Raw genomic sequence first — 11,163 nt, 5'->3', positions numbered from 1 at the left:
TCCATCACTATTATCCTTCTCTTTACTTTCCATAGGATTTCTGAGTTATATGCAATCTAACATTTGCATCTGATTGTCTCAGCCCTGGTTCTTAAACAAAAGAGAATAAAAAAAGGAATCCCTGCTGAAAAAGAAAAGAAAAACATTGAAAATATCTGGTGGCCCAAAAAATCTTCAGACAGACAGAGGAATGAGGCTGAATGTATACATCAAAAACAATGCCAAGCACATTCATGAGATAGAATTCATAGAAGTTATCACCAGTCACACCTCAGCTAGATGTGCTGACTCACTCCAGGACTGTCAGGTCAAGGGACCTCAAGACAGCTCATAAACCCGGGTTTGGGGAAATTGGACAGGACATGGGATGGAGAGTTACATTTAGGAAAGAGCTGGGCATGTGACTGATGACTTATGGAATTGACAGGCAGACAGATAAGAAAGGATGGGACACAGTGATACCTGCAGACACAGGCTGCCTGTGAGGCTGGGGAGGGACAGCCATGCACCTGAGAGAGGCACACTGTGTTGACACCCCAGATGGTAAGAAAGAAGACCCCAAAGAGCTGCTCAGAGGAGCCACTGGTGATAAGAACCAAGATCCATCTTCTACTGAAGTTAAGGACCAAAAATTTTTAATGCATCAAAAAATTTTAAAAAGACAATGAAAGAAAAGTATAGTATCAAAGAAAGAATGTGTTTTCCATATTATGTGCAACAAGAAAAATTAGAGATGTAATAATGTTGGACCCTAGGGGTCACTTGAAGTTCATTTTTAATACAAGCATTTAAACTAAAATTAAAAGAAAACAAGAGGTTTTTTAAAAAGAGATCAAAGTAGAATTCTTTATCCCAAATAAAGGAACATAGAACAATAAGGCATATCAGTTCCTAAAGGAGAAGAGTGCAAGTCACCAAGAGGTCCTATTGTCCATAGACACTGGCAAATATGATCTTGGGACATTTGAAATATGTTAAGTGCAAGTTGGTATGGGTTCTAAAACTCCCACAAAGCTGTGCAAATTTAGAATGAAAATAAGTTATTCAAGCACAGTAATAATTCATGTAAAATATATAAAAATTATAATTGTCAACATGAGAAAAAATATTTCATTAATATTAGTATATGAAAAAAGAAATGTATACTTTTATATGTAAAATAAGATTAATTTGTTAGTAGTAAAATTAACAAAAACATTTTCTCTCTAACACATGTAATAATTATTATATTTATATATTATAATCCATGTATCATCTAATTAATTTTACTCATGCATATCTTAGTAGAAATCTACTTATATGTGTGTATCATATTATACATCCATAGGTAAGCAGTGCTTGAGAGAGTTACAGTCTGTGTCAAAAGAGGCAATCCAGAGAAGCATGGACAGCCATGATCATTTTTTCCTGGAGAAGTGCATTCCCCACACTCTCCTCATGGCCCCCAGGACTTCCTTGTTCCTCAGGCTGTAGACAATGGGATTGAGTATTGGGGTGAGGATGGTGTAGAAGATAGCCAGGTTCTTTTCTTCTGTGGGTGAGCGGACACTCTTGGGCTGGAGATAAGTGTAGACAAAAGGTGTGTAGTAAAATATCACCACAGTTAAATGTGTGGAGCACATGGTGAAGGCCTTTTTTCTCCCCTCTTTTGAGTGCATGTGGAAGACAGCAAAAAGGACCCGTCCATAGGAGGCCGTGATGCCAAGGAAAGGAAGGAGGAGAAACAGGACTGCACTCACAAACAGCATGTACTCATAGTCCGAGGAGTCTATACCGACCAGAGGCATCATGGATGGGATCTCACATAAGAAATGATTGATGGCCCTAGACCTGCAATAAGGAAGATGAGGGGCATAGGTGGTATATGCCAGAGAATGAATGGACCCCAGTATCCAGGTTCCTATGATCATCTTCAAACACATGATTTTACTCATGCGGACAGGATAGTGGAGGGGGTGGCAGATGGCCACAAAGTAGTCATAGGCCATGGAGGCCAGGATTAAGCCTTCAGAACATGCAATGTTTATAAAGAAGAACATTTGCACACCACAGCCCAGAAAGGAGATGCTATTGTAGCCAGACAGGAAGTTATATATCATCTTAGGGACAGTGGTGGAGATGTACATCAGGTCCATAAGGGAGAGCTGGCTGAGGAGAAAGTACATGGGGTGTAAAGCTGGGGGACCAAGAAGATGAGTTCCCCACCAAGGCAAGAACAAATGCAAATATGATAAGGAGCAAGAGAAATAGGCCAGTTTGGTTTGGGGGTAACAGCCCCAACAAAATAAAATCCTTTGAAGTTTGGTTCCATTTCTCCATTATAACACACTTCTTTAATTTCTTTGAGATGTAAACAAAATAAAAACTAAGAACTAACCTGAAAAAAAATAGAAGAGGAAAATAAAAAGAATCATCTTTGTTAGTGGTTTTTTTTTTTAGAAAGAATTGTATTTATCCAACAGTAGCTTTTGTTGAATTTAAGACCTAAACTCAATGTTCCTGCCCAGTTCTCTCTGGTAACCATCTCAGCAAGTCATAGACAAATGTAAGGTCTTAAGATATAAACTCGAGTACCACTTGTGTCAAACCCAATGAGGTTGCTGGAGCCTTCCTGCCTGCTGACTCCTAGCAGGAGCATTCCTATGACTATGCACCAGGCTCAGACCCAGAGGAAGCCAGGATCCTGCTTTCCCAGCTCCCCAACTCAGCACTCAGATTCACCACAGACATGTCCTGTGGGGCACAGAAGTGTCCTGTGTGCTTGAGTCAGCATCCTCAGTGACCTCGCCTCCTCCACACCTTTAGTGCCTGCTGTCCCCTCCCCACTGGAACTGCTGCAGCTGAGTAAGCCAGGGTCTTCTCCCAGAGCTTTGCTGCTCACCTCCTAAACAGAAGCTGCTCTGCTGGCCCTAAAAGTGGGCCACCATCCAAAAGTTCTTGAATGTAAACTTGTTGTGTGTCTTGTAAGATTCACTCTAATTTAAATGTGTTCTGGATAGTGGCTCTTCCCTGAGGACATTCTATTTGTTGAAGCCCTACAAACTCTAAAACAAAAAAAGTAAGTCAAGCATGTTTTTATTCTTCATATAAGCAAATAACAAATGACAATAGTGACAAATCAAATAATGTGCAAAATAGTTTTTACCCTGATTTTTTTTATTTCCTCTTTTAGTTATACATGCAGAGTTTAATTTGACTCATTTATACAAACATGGAGTGTATCTTCTTCTATCCAGGATCCCAGTCTTGTGGTTGTACATGAGGTGGAGTCTCACTGTGCTGTATTCTGATGTGAACATAGCAGCTTTAGGTCAGATTCATTCCACGTCTTTCCCATTCCCTTCCCCTCCCTTCTCTTGGCTCACCATTGTGTAACCACTAGACTTTTATCCTTCTGCTGTCCCCTTGTTGTGTGTTAGCACTCATATATCAGAGACAACATCCGACTTTTGGTTTTGGGGGGATTGCCCTTATTTCACTTAGCATCCATTTACTGGCAAAACTCACCCTGTTTTTCAGAGCAGCAGTTAAAAATATCATGGTAATAGATATGTAGCATGGGTATAGATAAAGGGGAAACACACTTGCAGATATTCTTATTTTTATAGGAATCTTTAAATGTCCCAATTTTGTTAATTATTCTTTTTATTACATAATTTATTAGAATGTATCCATAATCCAAATTCTATAAATTCAGGCATTAGTGTCCTCATTTGACACATATATACAATAGACTTCATTGATGTGAATGATAACATTTTCAAATTAAGTTATGCTACATATCAGACTATGAGTCTGTGTGCCTACATTGTATTTTTAAGCATTTAGTCATTCATTGGAAAATGTCTTACTCCGTACAGAACAATTTGTTCAATTCAATTTGTATTAGTCTTGATCTCCTTTAGAGATCATGCCTAATTACATGTTTGAGATGAGGTAAGAGCACATGGATCTTGGGCTGTTGGTTTTATCTCCCTGTACTGCAGTTTAGTTCTCACCCAGTACAGGCAGGAGGGTGGATCTTATGTTGAGCTATGCAAGTAGGAAGCAAGTGAGCAGTGGTTCCTTAGGAATTATAGCTAACGTGTTTGTAATTCTCATCTTCAGAGTTAATCATTAAAGTAAAAGGTGTTAATCATTTAGAGTGAAAATTAAAGTTAGATAAAAATGAGCAAAATTTTCCTCCTAAATAAAATTGTCTTCATTTTTTTGCCCATGCCTTTACTTGGGAATTTATAACTGTAATTTCACTCTAAATAACCTCTCTTTTATCCTGAGTCATCCCAGTCCAGGAAATTAGTTTTTCTATCATTCATTCTCCCAAATATGGAGAAATTATGATTTATATTTACAATCTATATGTTTTTACTTCTTTATTTATCTAGACTTTGTATGAGATTATCAACTTCATATCTTTGTGTTTTTCCATCTTACAGAAATACTAATGCCACATTATGTCCCAGCTATTAATTGTATAATCAATTTGCATTATTAATTTTCCAAAGGAAAGAAAAGCTATTAAGAGTTTGTTGTCATTGTTTATATTTAGTAACTTTAAATCAATTGTCACAACATATAACTCTGGTAAAAATGAATAAAAATGTGGAAGAGAGTTTATCATAAAAATGGAAGAGCTTTTTGATGCCTATCTAATTGAGACACACTGAGAATTAAAAATGCATGGTCAGGAACCCAAAAGGAGCACAGAATCACAAGGCAACTGGGGAGGTAGGATTATGGGCTTCTCTGCTTCTAACTACACTAGGAAAAAATTTCATGACCTCACAGAGAAGATGAACACAATATCCCCATCAAGGTGACACATGGTCCTTCGAATTATGTAATGATTGATGGCAGTGCTCCTGGCTCTAGTGGTTAAAATACACACGATTCCACAGTCTGGAGCTCATATTTAGTGAGTGTCACAGACAACAGAGCAGCAACTCAGACACATGCTGTGGGCTGTGTGGACATTAGTGACAGCAACAATAGAGCAGGAAGGAAGGACAGAGAGACAGCTGGGAAGCAGCACTGAGCACCACTCCAAGGAGGTGCTGCAGGGGTCCTCAGGCTCTGGAACACTCTGCACAGACTGAGGAGCAGGACCAGTCCTGGGGGAAGCCTGCCTGGGTCATCAGGGTAGCAGCAGAGACAAGAGGGCTCCGGAAGTTTCAGACTTCGGGAAAATTTTGAAGGGAGGGATGAGGGCTCAGGCTCTGTTCTGAACCAGATGAGAGGCTAGTGGGTGTGACATTGGGTCAGGTCTCCTTCTGGAGGTCACACAGGAGGATCTGGTTGAGCAGAGAGCTAAGAGGGGGAATCCATGGGAGAGACTGGGCAGTGGGCAATGAGGACAGCTAGTGCTACCCTGGGTTTATCAAAGGAACCCAAACATGCCAAGGACCCCTGAGGCCTGGGCACATCAGCACAGCTGGGTGCTGCCAAGGGACAGGGTGGGACCCATTCAATCCTCTGTCTCTGCCCCCTGGCTCAGGGGCTATTGCATAGTAGGCTCTCAGCAGATCTGCTGATTAACTGAACTAAATATGACTTTCTGAAATAAATTAGTATGAATGTTCAAACTAATGATATGTGAGATTATATTATTTTTACATCATTGTATACAATATGTGCCCTTAATATTAGAGCATGAGGGCCTTCTGTGGTACTTTCTCCACTTCTTTGTTTAGTCTAGGTTTCATCTTGGATGAAGAAAGGTGCCAGCATCTCTGGCAGTACCAAGCCCTGATCACACAACGGGCTGTAAGTTTATGTTTTCCGTGATCCAGTTATTTAATAAGGAGTCATACGTTACACTTAGATTCTCATCAGAAGAGAGTTCAGAGTACCATCAAAAAGATACATTAGTAATATTTTTTACTAAATTAAAAACTTTCATACTTCAGATAATGGATGAGATTATTTACTTCCCATTCATCTGTAATTGAAGTGCCAGGATCTGGGAGTTAGACATGAGGGCCTATTTCCATGAATGGCCAGCAACTTTCTTTATTGGGTATTGGACCTTATTTCATGTGCCAGAATTTCTTGAAACCCCACTCTCTTGGTTACACTAAAACCAGGGAAGTACTGCTTCTGTGACTACACGGGTGTCAGGATGATGGTCTCCCTTTGTCATTTTACAGGGCATACTGCTCAAATACTTAGAGTTGAAAGAAATATCCTTCACTTGACAGAATCCAACAATATCACTGCACCAAGTGTAGGTAGTGTAGGTGGCTGAGATCATTTTGCAAAAGTTACAAGAAAGCAATAATAATTAATACAATGAGACTTAATATCCTTGAAAAAGAGTGACAGACAATCAGCCCATGACCAATAAGCCAATTGTTTGTCTGAGACTCAGCTAACTCACTCCCAAAAACCACCCCTGAGATCTGTGATGATGCAATTAACTGAACACTGTGTTTAGCTATTTAGCACAGAGTAAGTCACACTCCATTTTCTTCTCCTTTCACATAAAATCAACAATAGTAGTTTCAAGGTAGTTAATTGGAAAACCATGAAGTCATAGAAGGTAATTTAGCAAGAGGAAACAGCATTAAGATTACATTAGAGCACTTGACTAGCACATGCTAGGAGCTGGGTTCCATCCTTAGGAACAATAAAAAATATAAAATAAAGGTATTGTGTCCAACTACAGCTAATATATATTTTCAAAAAGATTACAAATGGTGTTATGTAATCAATTGTCACTAGGGAAAAGACAAACAAACTTAAAGCAAGAACCAAGTAAAGGAAAATCCAAGTGAGAAATGGGACATCACCTCCTTACTGTGAACTTGGGCTCTGGGGGCCTAGTCAGTCTCCAGCTTCACTTGTTGTCAGAAGCTTCCTCCCAGGTGTCATGGGCTGCCCCTTCCATTACCTCACCTCCCTTCCCTTCCTGACAATGGATTTATAAATTAGCTCAAAATCACTTTCTCTTTTCTGTGTTTCATGCCCAGGATTTCCACTACACAGAGTATTAAAAGTAGAGCTCTTGACCCCAAAGTCAACTTCAAGGCCATCTCTGAAGCAAAGTTCTCCCAGGTAATACATAAAAATAACAAATAAATAGGTTCATACCTTTTATGGCCTCAGCACACTTACTCACTCACTGCCTTTCTGAGCAGTATGTCCTGAAGTCATCCGCCAACAAAGTCATTTTTCTGAGGAAATTCTTTGAGTATTTTTGAAATGAATATTTTTATCACTCCTCTCCTCTTCACACCATGGAGACCTCTGTGGAGACTAAGGAGCAGCCAGGGGACATCCTCCTGTGTGTTGAGGGTAATGATTTGCTTCTCTTGATGAGGGAGTCCCTGAGATATTGCTCAATGCCTGGTAGTTTCTGAAATCTGTATTTCATGTGTTGTTATTCAATATATGCACAGTAATGGCACATAGTAATGTCTCTGAAAATAATAATTTCTTTTCCATTTGCTTTATAATAGCAAAATTACAATAAAATGAGCCTAATAAAACCATGAGTAAAAATTTGAGTATCTCATATGTTGTATTTATTACCTAATTTTAGGTATTATGTATGCTCAAATTGTTTCTTTATTGTGAAAATTACCATTAAATAATGAAGTTTTTTTCCATTATGTAGGAATTGAAAGCTTTTTTTATTACAGCTTTTTGTAAAATATTCAGTAATTAAGGTTATATTGCACATCAAGTTTTATATACCCACAATTTTTTTAGTTGTTGTTTATTTTCTTTTTTCACTAACACATTTTAATTATACGTAATAGTGTATTTTCTTTCATGTAATATAACAACATATTTTGGTCAGTGTTGTTCCTGGGTACCTCTTCTTTCTCTCCCCTCCTCTATCTCCTGAACCCCTCATGAGATAATTTTAATCTTCTGAAAAACATTTCTATTCATTCTTACACCTGAAAAATCTGTTGTTGGAGAATGATATTCTAATAAATAATCACTATTAGTGACCTTAAATACAATTCAAGCTATTTTGTAATGATACCAAGAGAAATGCTGAAGCTTATTAGTCAGAAAATCTCAGGTGGCAGGATACAGTGTGCAGGCATACATGTCCTCACTGCTGTGGCCAGCTCTTGGGTAGAATGACCCAGTTATGCAGTGACCCATGCTTGCAATTATCCTTTTATACAGACAACAACACACATGGATTATTCTTCAACTTGACACTTTTTGTCTTCACAGTTAAGGCTTTTTAAAATACTCTCGTTAGTTTTTGTTTGTTGTTTGTTTGTTTGTAAAAACACTATGTCAATCTAAGTCGTTGACTGGAATGCTTAAACCATTTACACTCAGTATTATTATAGAGAGATGATTTGTATTTTTTGCCATTTTGATTTATTTCTAATAATTAATTCAGATTTGTTTCTTCTTACAATTGCTATTCTTCTAGTAAGATTGGACCCTAGGATGGCTCTGATGTCTATATTTCATTTATTTGGGATGAAATATTTCAATATATAATTTTGTAATGTAGGCTTAATCACTGTGAATTGTTTTTGTTTCTTCTTGTAATTGAAAAGATTGATTTCATCTCCAAGACTGATAGGTAGTTTTCCTGGGTATGAAATTCTTGTTGGGTACCTCTTTTTGTTCAGAATTTCTCCAATTTATTGCCTGGCCTGGAAAATCAGTTGAATAGCTTGCCTGTAAATGTGACATGTGCTTTTCTTTTTTAGATTTTAAAAGTATATCTTTATACTATAGGTTAGGCATTTTTATTTTAAAGAGGATTTTTAAAAATCTTTCCTATTCAGGGTTCTAAATGTATTTTGCATTTGAATTTCAATTTCATTCCAAAAGTATGGAATTTATTTTTTGCTATGATTTTATTGAAAAGCTTGTGCATTCCTTTAGTTGTCTTGTTTTTCATAAGGATTCTCAAAAATTTTGTTTGTGTGCATTCCTTTTAGTTATGCATGATGGGAGTTTATTTTGACATAATTATAAAAGAACAGAAGATAATTTGTTCTAATTCAGTCACCAGTACTTCCCTTCCTTATCCCCCTGTCCCATCCACTGATCTTTCTGCTACTTAATTAAAGTCTTTAAAAATTGCTGTCTTGTGGATGTACATGGTGATAAGATTTACTGTGGTATATTTATACATGCATATTTTAATGCAATAAAATTAAATCAATGAAAGATTAAAAATCAGAAATTATGCTAGGACTTGGAGATTAAATAATATGCTTCTGAATGATAAATGGCTAGCAGAAAAAATCAGGGGAGAAAGTAGAAAATACTGAAAAGTAAATGAGAGTAGTGATAGAATTTATTAAAATTTATGATAAAGTAAAAATATAGAGGAAAATTCATGGCATTGAGTGCATACCTTAAAAGAATAGAAAGACACCAAATAAATAATCTAACTTTACATCTCTGGGACATAAAAAAAGACCAAACCAACACCAAAACTCAGTAGAAAACAGGAAATAATTGAAAGGAGAGACAAAAATCTATGAAATTAAGGTAAACAACAGCTACAACAACATAAAAGGTTGATGAAATTGTTGATTTTTGATAGGACAAATAAAATTGTTAAACTTTTAGTCAAACTAACTAAAAATAAGAAGGAATGGTGCAATTTCAAAATCTAACATAAAAAGGAAATATTACCACAGACACTACTGGAATCCAGAGGATCATCAGAAACTATTTTGAAAAACTTATTCTCTAATAATTTGGAGAAACGAAGACATGGAAACATTCCTACACACATATGACCTTCATAAATTGAGCCGGAAAGAAACAGAAAACCTAATAGACTAATATCAAACAATGAGATTGAAGCAGAGAACAAAAGCCTTTTAAAAAGACAAACTGCTGTACTGGATGGGTTCCCACAGTAGTTCTACTGGACCTTAAACTTAAAATAATCCAATCCTCCTCAAACTATTCCATTAATAGAAAGAAGGAAACACTACCAGTTCATTCTATGGAGCCAATATCACCCTGGCACCAAAACCAGACAAAAACACATCAAGAAAAGAAAACTTCAGAAGAATGTACTTAGTAAACATACATGCAAAATCCCCCAATAAAATAAAATATGACCAAATCACATGTAAAAACACATTAAGTCCACCATGAACAACTTTTACCCCAGTTATGCAGGTTTGATTCTACACACAAATCAATATGTATAATCCACCACATAAGTGGAATTAAGGACAATAATTATTACAATTATTACATAATCACCTCAATAAATGCAGAAAAAGCATTCAACAAATCCAGTATTCATTAATGTTGAATATGTGGAAAAAGTTACCATAACAGTGAAAGGAATACAAGATACTTACTTACCTCCACAGTTTAAAGGAAATGAATGAAAAACCCAATGCCAACATTGTACTGACTGGAAAAAAAATCAAGGATTTTGTCTAAAATCAGGAATATGGAAAGAATGGACACTCTTATATCTACTATTCCACATGTGTCTTGAATCTATTTCAGGAGACATGACACAAGACAAGGAAACTGAAACTATACAAATAGGTAAGAAATAATTCATATTATCTATTTGCCGATGACATGATCCTGTATCTAGAAGCCCCTTCAAACTCCACCAGAAGACTTCTAACACTGATAAAGACATTCAGCAAAGTTGCCAGACACAAAAACAAAATGCATAAAAAATTGCTTTCCTATAGTGTGATAACAAATCTGGTGAGAAAGAAATCAGGAACACTTTCGTATGCACAATAACTACAAAAACAAATATTTTAGAATGAATTCAATGAAGAAGCTGAAGGATCTCTGCAATAAAAACTACAAACACTAAAGAAAGAAATTCAAGAAGACATTGACAATGGAAAGACTGCCCTTCTTGGATAGGTAGAATTAATATGGTCAAAATGGCCATACTTCCAAATGCAATATACAGATTCCATGGAACCCTCAACAAAATAACAATGACATTTTTCAAAGAAGAAGAGAAAATAACCTTAAAACTCTTTTAGAAGAATAAAAATCCCAGAGTACACAAAGCCATCCTTCACAAAAGTAGTGGTGCAGGAAGTGTCACAATATCAAATTTTCAATTATACTACAGAACTATACAAAATCCACATAATATTGGTCTCAAAACAGACATGAAGAACAGTTGAATAAAATAGAAGACACAGAGACAACTGACATAAACAAAGTCAT

At 36.6% G+C, this 11,163-nt stretch overlaps 1 pseudogene; it reads right to left on the bottom strand.

Annotated features, from left to right (window-relative positions):
* Window positions 1-1,397: 1,397 nt before the first annotated feature.
* LOC143390367 (olfactory receptor 2L13-like) lies at window positions 1,398-2,319 on the bottom strand (annotated as a pseudogene).
* Window positions 2,320-11,163: the final 8,844 nt, after the last annotated feature.

The sequence above is a fragment of the Callospermophilus lateralis genome, unplaced genomic scaffold (genome assembly GCF_048772815.1).
Source record: "Callospermophilus lateralis isolate mCalLat2 unplaced genomic scaffold, mCalLat2.hap1 Scaffold_2339, whole genome shotgun sequence".
Classification (NCBI taxonomy): Eukaryota; Metazoa; Chordata; class Mammalia; order Rodentia; family Sciuridae; genus Callospermophilus; species Callospermophilus lateralis.
This window is presented reverse-complemented; position numbering and strand designations above follow the sequence as displayed.